The sequence below is a fragment of the Lepidochelys kempii genome, chromosome 26 (genome assembly GCF_965140265.1).
Source record: "Lepidochelys kempii isolate rLepKem1 chromosome 26, rLepKem1.hap2, whole genome shotgun sequence".
NCBI classification, from domain to species: Eukaryota; Metazoa; Chordata; order Testudines; family Cheloniidae; genus Lepidochelys; species Lepidochelys kempii.
Window position 1 is genome coordinate 11,579,140 of NC_133281.1, and position 12,937 is coordinate 11,592,076.

The window sequence follows — 12,937 nt, forward strand, 5'->3', positions numbered from 1 at the left end:
TCACTTGTAATAAGACACCAGAGTAAATATAAGGAGAAACCCTTTTGTCAGGATAAAACCCTGAATGGAGATATTTTCCTGTACTGCACACAACAAAGCAGAGCTCGAGAGATGCATAAAAGCCAGAATAAATGGATGGTAGCCTAGTGACCCTAACATATGGAGCCCACATTAAACCTTGGAGCGGGTGTGAGTGGGCCCGCCCTTCCCTCCAGCCAGCCAAAACCTGCTTTTGTCCTTAGCCAGACGCGCAGACAAAGGAAAGCACATCGTAAATTCAGTCTTCTCGAAAATGGAGCAGATCCAGCCCATTCCCTGTGGTTTCGCTGGCCGATAAGTTTGACAGCATAAGCTACTGCTCCTGAGAGTTGGGGCTTTTACGTTTCACTTGGTCTTTTGGGGAGGACCATGCCAGATGTTTGGCTGCACTGAAGACTTGAGCCTGTCCAGGCTTGGGCACATGAGTAACTGGACTCAAGGGTGTAGTCCGCTTGAGGATGTTAGCGACAGCTAGGGCGGGGCACATGGGATGGTGGTACCCACTTCTTCTTCTCCTCGGTCAAGTAGTGACCCTCCCCCCCTCTCTCTCATTACTGTATGACTTTGTGCCCTGGGTGGCTGGCTTGAGGACTCAGAGGTGGTGGGTGCTTGTGGGCATGGGGAGGTTTCAAGGACAGGGTGGCAACAGGTGTCAGTCCTGGTGGTCCTTGAGGAACAACTCTCATGATGTTTGGCATTTCTCTTGCAGCCCCAACTCCTGGAGTCAGGGGATTATGAAAGGATCTTAGGGGAGTTTATTTGCTTTTATAAAGTAAGTTTGTAGCCCTCATGATTGTGGGGGAAAAGCTTGAAAAGTGACCCCTACCTGGTCAAAAACCAAATAAATACCCGGCCCATATTGATCCTATTTTGGGGGGACCTGAGTCAGGGTTCCTGAGTGCTTAAGATTAGCAGTAGTGTGTCTAAAACACACCAAACTTTGAGGTGCTAAAAATTCAGATCTGGCTCCAAGCCACTTGTCCGAATGGAATTATCCGAACCTCATGAGTCAGAGTGGAACAGACTATCCTGCTAGAACGGTCTTTCCCATCAGCTTTCCGGGTTGTGTCTCACTCAGGAATACAAAGGCATGTGAAATCCAAAATAGGGTCTTTGGGGGGGAAAAAAAAAGTGTTATCCAGACTCTCTAAAACAGAGGTGGGCAAACTACAGCCCGCGGGCCACATCCAGCCCATGAGCTCCTGGCCCAGGAAGCTAGCCCCCGGCTCCTCCCCTGCTGCTCCCCTCCCCCGGCGCAACGCTCTGGGCGGTGGGGCTGCAGAGGGTCCCGGGCTCTGGACCGATAAACTCCAAAGCCTCTGTGGCTGACATTTTTAAAGGTATTGAGGCATGCAGTGCTCAGCAACATCGAACTAACTGGGGGTGGAGGAGGGGGCTTAGCGTCTAAAGGCCTTTTGAAAACTAGCCTCCTAAATCAGCGAGGCATTGTCCTTCTGAGCACAGCAGCACCTAAATACCTTTAAAAATCCAGGCCCCTGGAAAGGAAAGCAAGTATTTTTGTCCCCATTTCTCAGATAAGGAAACTAAGACCCTGAGAGATGAAGTGACTTGCTAGAGGTCACACATAAGGCTGGTAGCAGAGCTAGGAATAGAAGCCACATTGCCAGTCTCCTAGTCCAGTTCCCTCTCAGTGTGGACCATGCTGCCTCCCTAGATAAGAAGCTCTTGGGTAAATAGGGTGACCAGATGTCCCAATTTTATACGGACAGTCCCAATATTTGGGACTTTGTCTTGTATAGGCGCCTGTTAACCCCCAGCACATGTTCTGATTTTTCACACTTGCTATCTGGTCACCCTCGTACATGGCAACAGAGGCAATCTCTCTGGCCCAGACAAATCTTGCATGGCATATGTGCTAACAGGCAAAACCATCTTCTCTCTCTCTCTCTCTCTACACATGCTCAAACAGGTGGTCAAAGACTGATTGCAAAATTAGCAGCAAGTTTCATGGCAAACCAAGATAGGGTCCAGCTCTTTGCAGCTTTGGGCCCAGACCAAATGCTAGGAGTAACCCGGAGTGTATACAGACATCCAAATATCCCAGCCATCCTCCCTCTTGGCAAAGCAGAATGGATGGAAGGTGGTGCTTTTAAAACAGCCTGCCTCTCAGAAGGGATGCTATTACGCTGGGCAAGTTCTGCTCTGTATGGTGCACAATAGCACCTCGAATATAGAATTAACCTGAAAGAGTTTCCAGATCTGGTAGGACTCTGCTTGCAAGACATTGCACTTCCTACTCATAAAATCCCGGTGTGCCATAAAAGGTTCGGTCCCATCTGTACCTCAGAAACATGGAGGTTAAAAGTCAGATATAGTAATCTAAGAGCATGGGATCTGTCGTACCAGGGTAGACCCAATGGTCCATCTGATAACTTCTCTCCGATAGTGGCTGATGCCTGATGCTTCAGAGGAAGTATCTTGCAGCTTGCTCTAAAGTTTATAGCCAACTGTTCATTGCTGAATATGGGAATAGAGCAAATTCCTTCCTGCCTCCTGCAGTGATCAGCTGATTCCCTGACGCATGAGTTGGTTAACCCTATCAGAGCTTACCCGAACTAGACAGAACAGTAGGAATTAGGTGGTGGGGGAGGAGGGGAAGGCCTATTATTTCATCTATCTCCTTGGGGTCAGGGCAGGATTGTTCCTTGCTGCACCCTGCATTGACCATGGTGGAATATAACAGCCACTGCATTAGGGATCATAGCAGCGGCCGATCTTGTCTGCAATCCTTTACTGAACTCTTCAGAGGAAGACATAACCCCTCTGCTTGCATTTTCATTGGGGAGTCCTGCACGCTTGGGAGAAATCTTTCTGACCACAAGCAGTGATCAGTATCCACTCGGGATTAGGAGCACTGTGTCATTTGGATCCTAGCTAGTGTAGAAGCAGCTCCTGTGACCGTCGGTGGTGGACCAGAGCAGTCACCTGGCTCTGTGGATCTCCTCCTGTCAAACCTGAGAAATTAGCATTTCCGCTGCAGACTGGATCGCTGTGCCCAAAGCATCTTGCCTGCCTTTCATGATACCCGGGAGACAATGGCTTGTCTTGTGTCCGGCTCCAGACCACTCATTCTGTCACTTTCCAGAAGACTGTGCTGAGAGCTCTGGGAAGTGGTGGGGAGCTGATCTCTCCCTGTAGCAACAATACACAATGGAAAAGCAAAAGTCCTGGAAAGGCTATTGCTTTGATTAAAAACGGAACCACAGGGCCTGATTCACCAATGCACCACTCAGTGCCATGGTAACTCCATAGAAACCAGTTTAGTGCCAGCTGGATGCCATTGTTTTCAGGGGAGTCACACTGGTGTAAATCAGTGGTGAATCAGGCCCATCGTTTTGTTTTGTTCTGAATAATCTCCAGTTAAAAATCGTCTAGAGGATAGAGCACTAGACTCAGGAGATCTATGTTCAGTTCCTGGCTTTGCTGCAGACTAACTAAAAGCAAAGCAAAATAACTAAACCCACCATCAGGGGGTTTCTTGCTCGGAGTTAGAGGTTTTCCCTGGACGGTGCTGCACTCGTCCGCAAAAATGAATTGGCTGCCGTATGTCGACACATGTTCGCGCAGAGCGAGGACAGTGATTGGAAGGGTCGGATCGTGGGGAACGAAGAGATGGGAAAAGACCGAGTGGTTTGGTTGAGAAAGAAAATAATGGAGCCAGATTCTGAGCTCAGCCACCCCGTTGCTATAAATTCAGAGTAACTCCACTTAGGTCTATTTACTGGTGTAAATGTCATAGGCCAGTAGCCTTCACTTCTTAACATTACCAGTCACTTTGCCCAAGAGCGGGAGTTTTAACCCTGGTGTGTAAGGATATGTATGTCTGCTCTGCAAATCAGAGGGGTGATGGCAGCACATGGAGACACACCAGCTAGCTAGATCAAAGCTAGCGTGGGTATAACACCTGGGACCCTGGGTAAGTATTTGAGTGGCCGTCCTATGCTGCCACATCTTTATTGCTATTGTTGTTTGAGCTAGCGCCAGACACGTGCTGCAGTCATGCCACCTGACCGCAGTGTAGACAGACCCGAAGCAAGGTCGAGCCGGTTTCTCTCGTGGGCTTTTAGCTTAGGAACACATGGATGCCTGTGCAACGTGCTACCAGACCCGGTATCATTTTACACTTAACTTGCATCCCTTTTGAAAGAAAAGGTGCCTAAATCAGGGACCTAGCCTGCCCATGTCTCTCTAACAGCTCAGACACAGTCCTGCTGCTGCCCCGTTAACCCACCAATCAACGTTTCACCCATCTCCGCAGAGAAAGGCAAATAATCTTCAGACAATTGGCTGCACTGTTTTTCCCCTTCTTTGCCCCTGCGAGCTGTATTTAATCCAACAGGATCTAGTGTGGCAGAATTGGTTATCTGCCAACTAATATGCTTTCTCAAGAGGCAGCCTGCTTTTTGCTTACCGGCTCTCTAGCGTAATGGGGAGGGGGTGCTGGTGGAGGGGAACGGTAGGGTTGTGTTTCAGCCAGATTGAACAAAAGACTTTGTGTTGTACTTTTGCCATACAGTTTGACAGTGGAGTAATGCCGTTGGCTATGTCTCCACCACATGCAGGCTGCTACTTCTCGGTGAGAATCGTTAATTCTCCAGGCTAGCCTGTGACAACAGTTTATTTGTGGGGGAGGGGATTGGGGAGGGAGGAATATCCGTGAGAGGAGACTAATATCCCTTCCCCTATTTAAGATGCCGTGGGATTGGTGGTGGATGGGCATTTTAAGCCTTGCATTAAATCAGAGAGCAAGCCGTGGCGGTAGAGGCTGGGATATGCACTGGGGTGGCTTTTTCAAGTGCTGCCTGGAGAGAGGGAGAGCCCCTGATGTTCATTATCTCAGAGGCTGTGAGCAGTGTAACGAATTGGGTAGCATTCTCCCACTTTATCAGCCTGCTATCGCCTGCTTTGTGCCTGGGTATCCTATAGAAATGCAAGTCTTTTCTCCAAGAGCCAACATGCTGAAGTTCAGCTGTTTATCTAAGACCCTGCAGATGGTGAGGATTAGAAGGCCTCATGGGAGTTAACTTAAAGTATTATGTAGAAGGTGGGGGTGGGGGGAATCCATTTAATTACGTATGCTTGCGCACAGTGGGGACACAGAAATATGCTCCTCAGGCAGAGAAGTTTGGAGATCCCAGCAGGAAATCCAACCCACACGAGTCATTTATCGCCCCAATTGACTCTTGGTGCTGCCACAGTGTCCCTGGCGCAATTTTAATTTGACAAAGGGAAACTTATCGAAAGCTGCAAGATGGTCTAATCGGATTATTCTGTGGAGCTGATGCTCAGTGTAGCCTGTGGCATGCGGTACCTTTGAGGCCTGATTCTCTGCCATACGGCCCTGTTTCAAGAAAGCACTTGAGTGTATGGAGGACCTCCATGGAACTGATGCACATGCTAACAGTTAAGCAGGTGCTTAAATCCTAATGAAGCTTAAAGTTAAGTACCCTTTCCCTGGTTTTGGGGGTGGGGGGGTTAGGTCCCCATCAGGTGTCATTCCACTGAAGTCAATGGGATCTGGTGTTTATCAGTGAACTTTCATCCATCCATAATATATTCACAGGCCTCTCCTTAATTCATACTGAACCCTTTGGGGGTTAGCCTCTGATCTTCCTTAGTCCAGTTTTACATTGGCGTGTTTCCAGACTCTTCAGTGGGCTTCTGATTCCCACCAGGACAAGTGAGAGCGAGCAAGGTTGTTTTTTGGCCTAATTCCACCCTCTGCTGTGAATGTGAATCTCCTAGCTAGGTCAATGGGAAGTAGGTGTGGGTGTAACCTCACCTGTTAGGCAGGGATTTCAAAGGAGCCTAAGGTGAGTCATGTGCCCAACTCCCTTAGACTCCTTTGGAAATCTCAGTGTAAGTCTTTAAAGAAGATAGCTTTGAGGTTTGAATATCCCTGGTGTAATGTAGGCCCTTAGAAGCCTTTACGCTGGCTATGGAATTGTTCCTCAGGAGACATGATAGCAGCGGGCTTGACAGCTTCAGGGGTGCTCCAAAAGGACCACTCTTGGTGGGGAATGAACCTGTTAGACAGATGCTCTGCCACCAAAGAAGCGTGGCTGGGAACCAGAGTACCCAGGTGCCCAGTTTTCAACCGGAAAATCCGGTCAAAAAGGGGACCTGATGGTGCCCAGTCAGATCTACTGACCAGACACCCAAAGTTCGGTTACTGCGGGCAGGGAAGGTGGGGAGGCACTGAGTCATCACCCGGGCAACCTCCTACCTGCAGGTGAGTCCCTCCTGACTCATGCAGGAAGAGGGAAAAAGCAGTGAGCGACAGAGGGAGGGGGAAAGAGGATGAATGGGGATGGGGCCTGTGGGGAAGGGGTGGGGCAAGGCGGGGCGGGTCCTTGGACGAAGGGACGGGGTGGGGGCAAGTCCTTGGGGGGGGGAAGGGGCAGGGCAGGAGTGGGTCCTTGTGCAGGGGCGGGAGGTGAGTGAAAGGGGTGTTTCCAGCATTCATTGTTTTTAAATATTACACAGTTGGCAACCCTATTTGGGATAGACCTGAATGGTGGATTGCCTGAATGGCACCGATGCTATTCTACTGCCCTCTGAGATGCGCTGGTCCAGATGGATGGCTACTTAGCCTAGAAGTAAGGGTGCTCTTGAGAAGATGAAAGGCTGGTTTGACTCTGTGGTATCAGGGTGTTGAGGTGTCTCCGACCACAAAGCCGAAAAATGCAGCCGCGGGCCTGAGGGGCCCTGCAGGGAAAGGGGTGTGGCATTATCATACACCTGGGAGATGCAGCACAATCTGGTGGTATAAACAGGAGTTAATTGGAGGCTGAAAGGGTAAGAAGGAGAAAAATGTTAAATGGCTGAAGGGATGCATGAGACTATTTCAAGCTGGATACAGAGACCTATTAGAATTTTAAAAGAAACATTAAAGCGATGACTAAAAATAAGAAATTTCCTTAGAGGTCGCATCTTCCTCTGGAGCCGTCTGCAGGAAAGCAGTAGAGGGCTGTGCCCAGTGCTAGGCGCTAGCGAATCCCAAGTTCTAATCCCAGCTCTGGTAGCGACTCTCTGCGTCACCTCTGTACTACAGCCTCCTCATCTGCAAAATGGAGATGATGCCGATTTGGTGTGCTAATTAGTTAGTCTGTGTGCACTGGTATGAGTGCGTAGGGTGTGATTATTGGCATCGTACCAAGTGGGACAGAGGAAGGCTCGAGTCACTGCCTCAGGGCACAGGTGATCTGGGTTAGGTTCCTAACTCGGCCACAGACTTCCCTATCACCCTGGGCAGTGACCTCATTGGTCTGTGTTCTCCATCTTTGCCACAGGGACCACAGACCCTTGGCCTTGTCAATTTAGGTAAGTTCTCTGGGGCAGAGGCTGTCTCTGGAGCAGCCAGCCCCGGATCTTGGTTGGGGCATCTGGCCCCTGCCGTTATTCTGGTGTAAAATGCCACCGGCGCTTTGCTCAGGTGCAAATGGTCACACAAGGGAGAAGGCGGTGGAGAATCAGGCCCCCCGGGCACTGTAGAAGCGGTAACCGTGGTTACCAGCCGATGTTAGGAAAGATGGGCAGGGGGCGGGAAAGGCATGCTGTCCATTTCCTGTGATTGCAGGGGACAGGCTTTGGCAGACCCACCTCTCCACCATCCAGCGGTGGGACACGGCAACCTTAAACCCAAGTCTCTGCTGTTGGTCCATAGTAGGTGTGCTGGAATCCCCGCTGGAGGGTGCAGACACCAAAGCAATTACGCAATAGTGCAGTGGATTGACATTGACTCTGGAGGAGGCCTTTTTTCTGTCTCCTGCCAGGTGACCTCCCCTTGTCGCTCTGCAGCCCACGTTCTCTCGTGGCCCCGATGTTATTTCCATCACCGCCCCGTTGACCTTTTCAGTATTCTGCATGCCGATAGGTTTAAGCCGTTGCTGCCCTTTCCTCCCACTGCTGGCTACAGGGAGATGGGCATCGTGGCCCGGCAAAACAAAACTGTGGCTATCTGGGAGATGGGGGTGGCGTGTAAAAAGTCAGCATTGTGCAGTTCTCGCTGCGGTGAGTCACTGAATATGCCAAGCCCGGCCATTCTTCTCCCTTCAGCGGGGAGGGAAGAGGTTGTCAAAGCTGCAGGATAAATCCAGAATGACGATGAAAACAGCAGCTAGGATAACAAAGACAATTAGCCACTTTATTCTTAATGTGCCATTAATCACTTCTAAAGAATGGCGGTGTGCAGACTGACTGTCTTCACTTATCAGAATCATGATACAGAAGCTGCCCTCCTTGGCAAAGAGTTCAGATCCTACATTTTCCCCATGGAATCCACAGTACGTGCTCATTATCAACCGCCCCATCAACCTCTCTAAGGCCTGGTCTCTACCCTTGCACTAGTTTAACACAAGGCGTGATATTGAATTGATTTAGTTAAACCAGCACAAAAGGCCATGTGGACACTCTTTCTTTGGTTTCAACCAGATTTAATTCAGTTTAATTTCAGAGCTTGTCTACATTGTGCACAATGAGGTGTAAATGCTACTGCGCACCAATGTGTTACACACTCACTGGCCTGTGTAGACCTCGGTGGCATACACTAAAAGTTTCCCAGTGTGCTTTAATGTAATACAGTAGTCATTAAAGTGCATTAGGGAACTTTTAATGCATGCCAGCAGGGTCTACATGGGTCAGTTGGTGTGCATTTAGAATTCACGCCCGGTGTTGCACTGCATAGACAAGCTCTAAGTTACTTAAGAACAGGTTTTAACTAACCCAAAACAACTAACCCTCTTAAACTCTGAAATAGAAGCATCCACGTAGGGTTGAATTAAAACCAGTGCAAGTTTGTGTGTAGAGAAGACCGAAAGGAGTGAAGTTAATTTTGTTAATTTAGTTAATTTTGTGTGTGGACAGACTTTTATGACAGGTTTAAACTGATTATATTGGTCTAACACGCTAAAGCAATAAAAACCGAGTTTTAACTGATGTGTATGTGTCCCCCTCACAAAGTTGCACCAGTTTAATTACATCAGGTTAACATTATGTTGTTAATTAAATGAGTGCAACTTCTGGGGATTGACAAGGCTGAAGGCTGAATTGCCCCACTGCCTTGCCCCGGGTGTGATCCTTAGCGTCTGTGCACAATGGGTGTTACGGCAGAATTCTACACCCACTGTGTAGAAAGTGGGTGTAGAAAGTGCAGTGCAAAATTAGGCCCCAACTCTCCCTCTATATGTTCCCCCCCCCTTTAAGGATTTTGATTGGGCCCATCACTCTTTTATCTAAAGACCATGAGAGAAAGGATGGGAATGATACTTTAAATATTAACCTAAAAACAGGATAGTTCTAGGAATTCATTGTAGACTTAATACACTCACCTTTAGGTCACCAGTTCAAATCCAACCTAACTCAGCAGTGACCAAAGGTAACTATCTGCCTTTGGGTCAGATCCTCAGCTGGTATAGTTCCACGGAAGCCAGACTTAAACCAGCTGGATCTTTCTGATTGCTCATCTGCAGCAGATACCTTCCACAGCGCAGAGAATGGTTGAACTTGAGGAAAACGGAGGCTGATTCACCTTTTCACTTATGCTGAGAACGGGGAATAGTTCCGCTATTCTAATGGTGTAACTGAGAGGAGAACCAGGCCCCGGGAGTGGATTCTACAGAGATGCAGATCTGCTTGCGTGCAAACGGAATGAAAATTCTTGTCATCTCCCTCAGCCTGTTTGTTGCAAAGAGGTGGAAAAAATACCCTGGTGTCTGACAGGAATCAGGAAGCCAGCGGCTGGCTCTGTTTGGCATGTTTTGCCTTGGTTTGTATGTGTTTTGTGAGGATACTTCACTTTAAAAAAAACACGTTTCTGTTTGATTAACAAACACCTAATCCCAAGAATCAAGTGACATTATTTTTCCATGATTCACAGGAAAGGCTTTGACTGGCTGCCTTAAGATGCTGAAGTAGCCAAGCCCAGAGATCTGAGCAACTAGAAGGTAAGACACAGGGAAGTATTCAGTTCTGTGGAAATGTCTGAATTTTGTTTCCGAAGGACTGTTTGGACCTAAGCAGTCTTTAATACTCGCCTGCGGGGGGGGGGGGGAACAGTCTTTCAGTGTCTTCTTCGGACTATGGAGTAGTGTTTGAGGATGGTAGGCTCAGATCTTCATGTGGTGTAAATCAACGTAGATCCATTGAGTAATGCCAACATGTACCGGCTAAGATTCTGGCCCCTACATTTTCCAGTCTCAGCACCGAGGCAATCGTGCATAATTTGTACAGTTAATTGAATGTGGTTTCGCACTTCATAGGTTTTGATGTTAAATCCCAGAATCCTTTCATTCCGTGGGACTTGGTTGGCTCGAGTGGTCGCTAATCGCACATGGAGCCTGTGACCTTTTGGTCACAGGTTCACATGTAACTCCGGCTGGTGGTGACCACACGTGGTTCTCATCGGAGTGTTGCTCTGTGCTGGGAACTGACCTGCCATGTGTTTCTTAATGGATGTGCCCCGATCTCCAGTAAAAGCACCACGACCAATCAGCATGCTTGTTGGCAGTTTCAGAAGAGGAGCCGAGCCATAGGATTGCCTCTTTGTTTAGAGGGAGCTCTTTGGAGGCTCACATGGGAGTTGGACACCCAACACCCATTGTCTGTCCTTCATCCTGACTGTCCTCAGTGCATAACATGTGTGCCACAAAAGGCAGAGCAGCTTGGAAACCCAGTGCCTTGAATTCTCTTTGTGGGGGTCAGGGAAGGAAATTCAAAGGACCAAGTTGTCCCTTACAGTCCCTTTGAGGTGTTTCCTCTAACAGTCCTGTTGGGGGAAAGGGCAGTATTAGATTCTTAACCTGGGAGTCACTAATGCGTGTCAATGGGTCATGCTTTCACCACCACCCCCACCCACACACACCTTTCCCAATATTTCTAGGTATTGGCTACATGGGACGTGTGCCCCAGGGTGGGGAAAAGGCTGAGAACCACTGCTTTGCCTCCTTTATAGATGCCATTCAAACTCATGGCCTCAGCCCACGGAGGGGATATAAACAGAAGCTCGTGATTTCTGCTGCTGTCTCATATTGCCGAGGAGGAAGCAGAGTGGCCTCATTCTGAATGAGTAATACCTGGGTTAAGCTTACAGGTATTGTGTGCGAGTGAGGTATATGCCACTGTGCCTGTTAGGACAGGTGAAAGACTGCGGGTGGTACAAGGCGTTGGAATGTGCCTGGTGCCAAAAGGCAAAGCAAGCCAAGTACATCTCATCTGGAGAAAGGTGGGATGGAGGGGAATGGCTTGAGAAATTCCTTGTGAGCTGTCCCATTTCCAGCTGAGATTCATTCTCTCTCTCTCTCTCTCTCATATCCCACTCACAGCATCGCTGGGCACGAAAACATTCTAGCGAATCAAATGCACAACAAATGGATGTGTGGTCTAGTGGTTAGAGCCACAGACTGCATCATCAGGATTCCTGGGTTCTGTTCTTGGTTCTGCCGGTGATTCGCTGTGTGATCTTGTGCAGGTCCCTTGGGGTACATCTGCACAGGGATAAAAGCCCTACGGCGCAGGCACGGCTGGCCCGGGTCAGCTGACTTGGGTTCGTGGGGTTCATTCTGGGAGGCTAAAAATTGCTGTGTAGATGTTCAGGCTTGAGCTGGAGCTCTGGGACCCTCCCCCCTCAGGTCCCAGAGATCTATCTCTAGCCTGAGCCCAAACATCAGCCCTGCCAGCCCACATCAGCTGACTCGGGCCACCATGGGTTTTTATCCCCATGTGGACGTACTTTTAGAATACCCCCATTCACTGCAGTGGGGTCAAGATTTCAGCCTCACCTGCAAAATGAGGAAGCTAATTCAGCAAACAGGTAAGTAAGACGACATCGGCTTTGTGCTACCTCTCTGCATGAGATGGCAAACTTCATTCAAATGTTCACTAACTTCCCAGACGGGAATGTATTTTTTTCGCCCACTCCCCCTGTGTCTATATATCTCCATGGGCATTCCACTGAGCTGATGTTAGCTCTAAATTGTCCAGACTGTGTAGTCCAAGTGTACAGTGTTTTAGTCACCTTCTAAGCATTATTTTTAGTCATTCTTGTAGTCATAATGTTGTGGTTTTGTTTTAACCAGTGTATTTCCTGTTCCCTCCGGAGGTTGTGCAAGGCACAAATCTGCCACTACAGATATTGTGATCTAGCTGTTAGTGGCCTTGGAGTTACAATTCCTGGGTTCTGCTCTTGGCTGTGTGGTGGACTTCCAACACTGGACCAAGTCATAGTCTCTTTCGAGTGGGATTTTTAAAGAGATCTAAAGGGGGTTAGGTGCCCAAATCCCCTTGATTTTTTTTCCAGAGAGTTGCTTGCCCTATTCCCTAACACCCTTTTGAAAATTCCAGACTTTGTGCCTCAAAACGTGTGCCTGTAAAATGGTGTTAATATGCTTGCCAGCTCCACTGAGGATCTGTGAATTAATCAGTCTCAGTAGTGCTATGAAATTCTCTGAAGCGTGCAAAGTGTCATGATTTTCCCCCATTGCAGATTCTTATTAATGGCTCTTACAAAATAAAGGGTACATGATATACCTATTCCCTGACTCTAGATAAAACTCAAATTAAACCCCCCACATCTGAGCTTTTGGAGCACTTGGAATTCATAGCTACATAGATTTCAAGGCTAAAAGGGACCAATGTGGTCATCTAATCTGATATGGGGGGAGGGATAGCTCAGTGGTTTGAGCATTGGCCTAAACCCAGGGTTGTGAGTTCAATCCTTGAGGGGGCCATTTAGGGATCTGGGGCAAAAATTGGGGATTGGTCCTGCTTTGAGCAGGGGGTTGGACTAGATGACCTCCTGAGCTCCCTTCCCGCCCCGATACTCTATGATCTCTTGTATGACCAAGGCCACAGAATTTCCCAAAACTAATTCCTAGAGCAG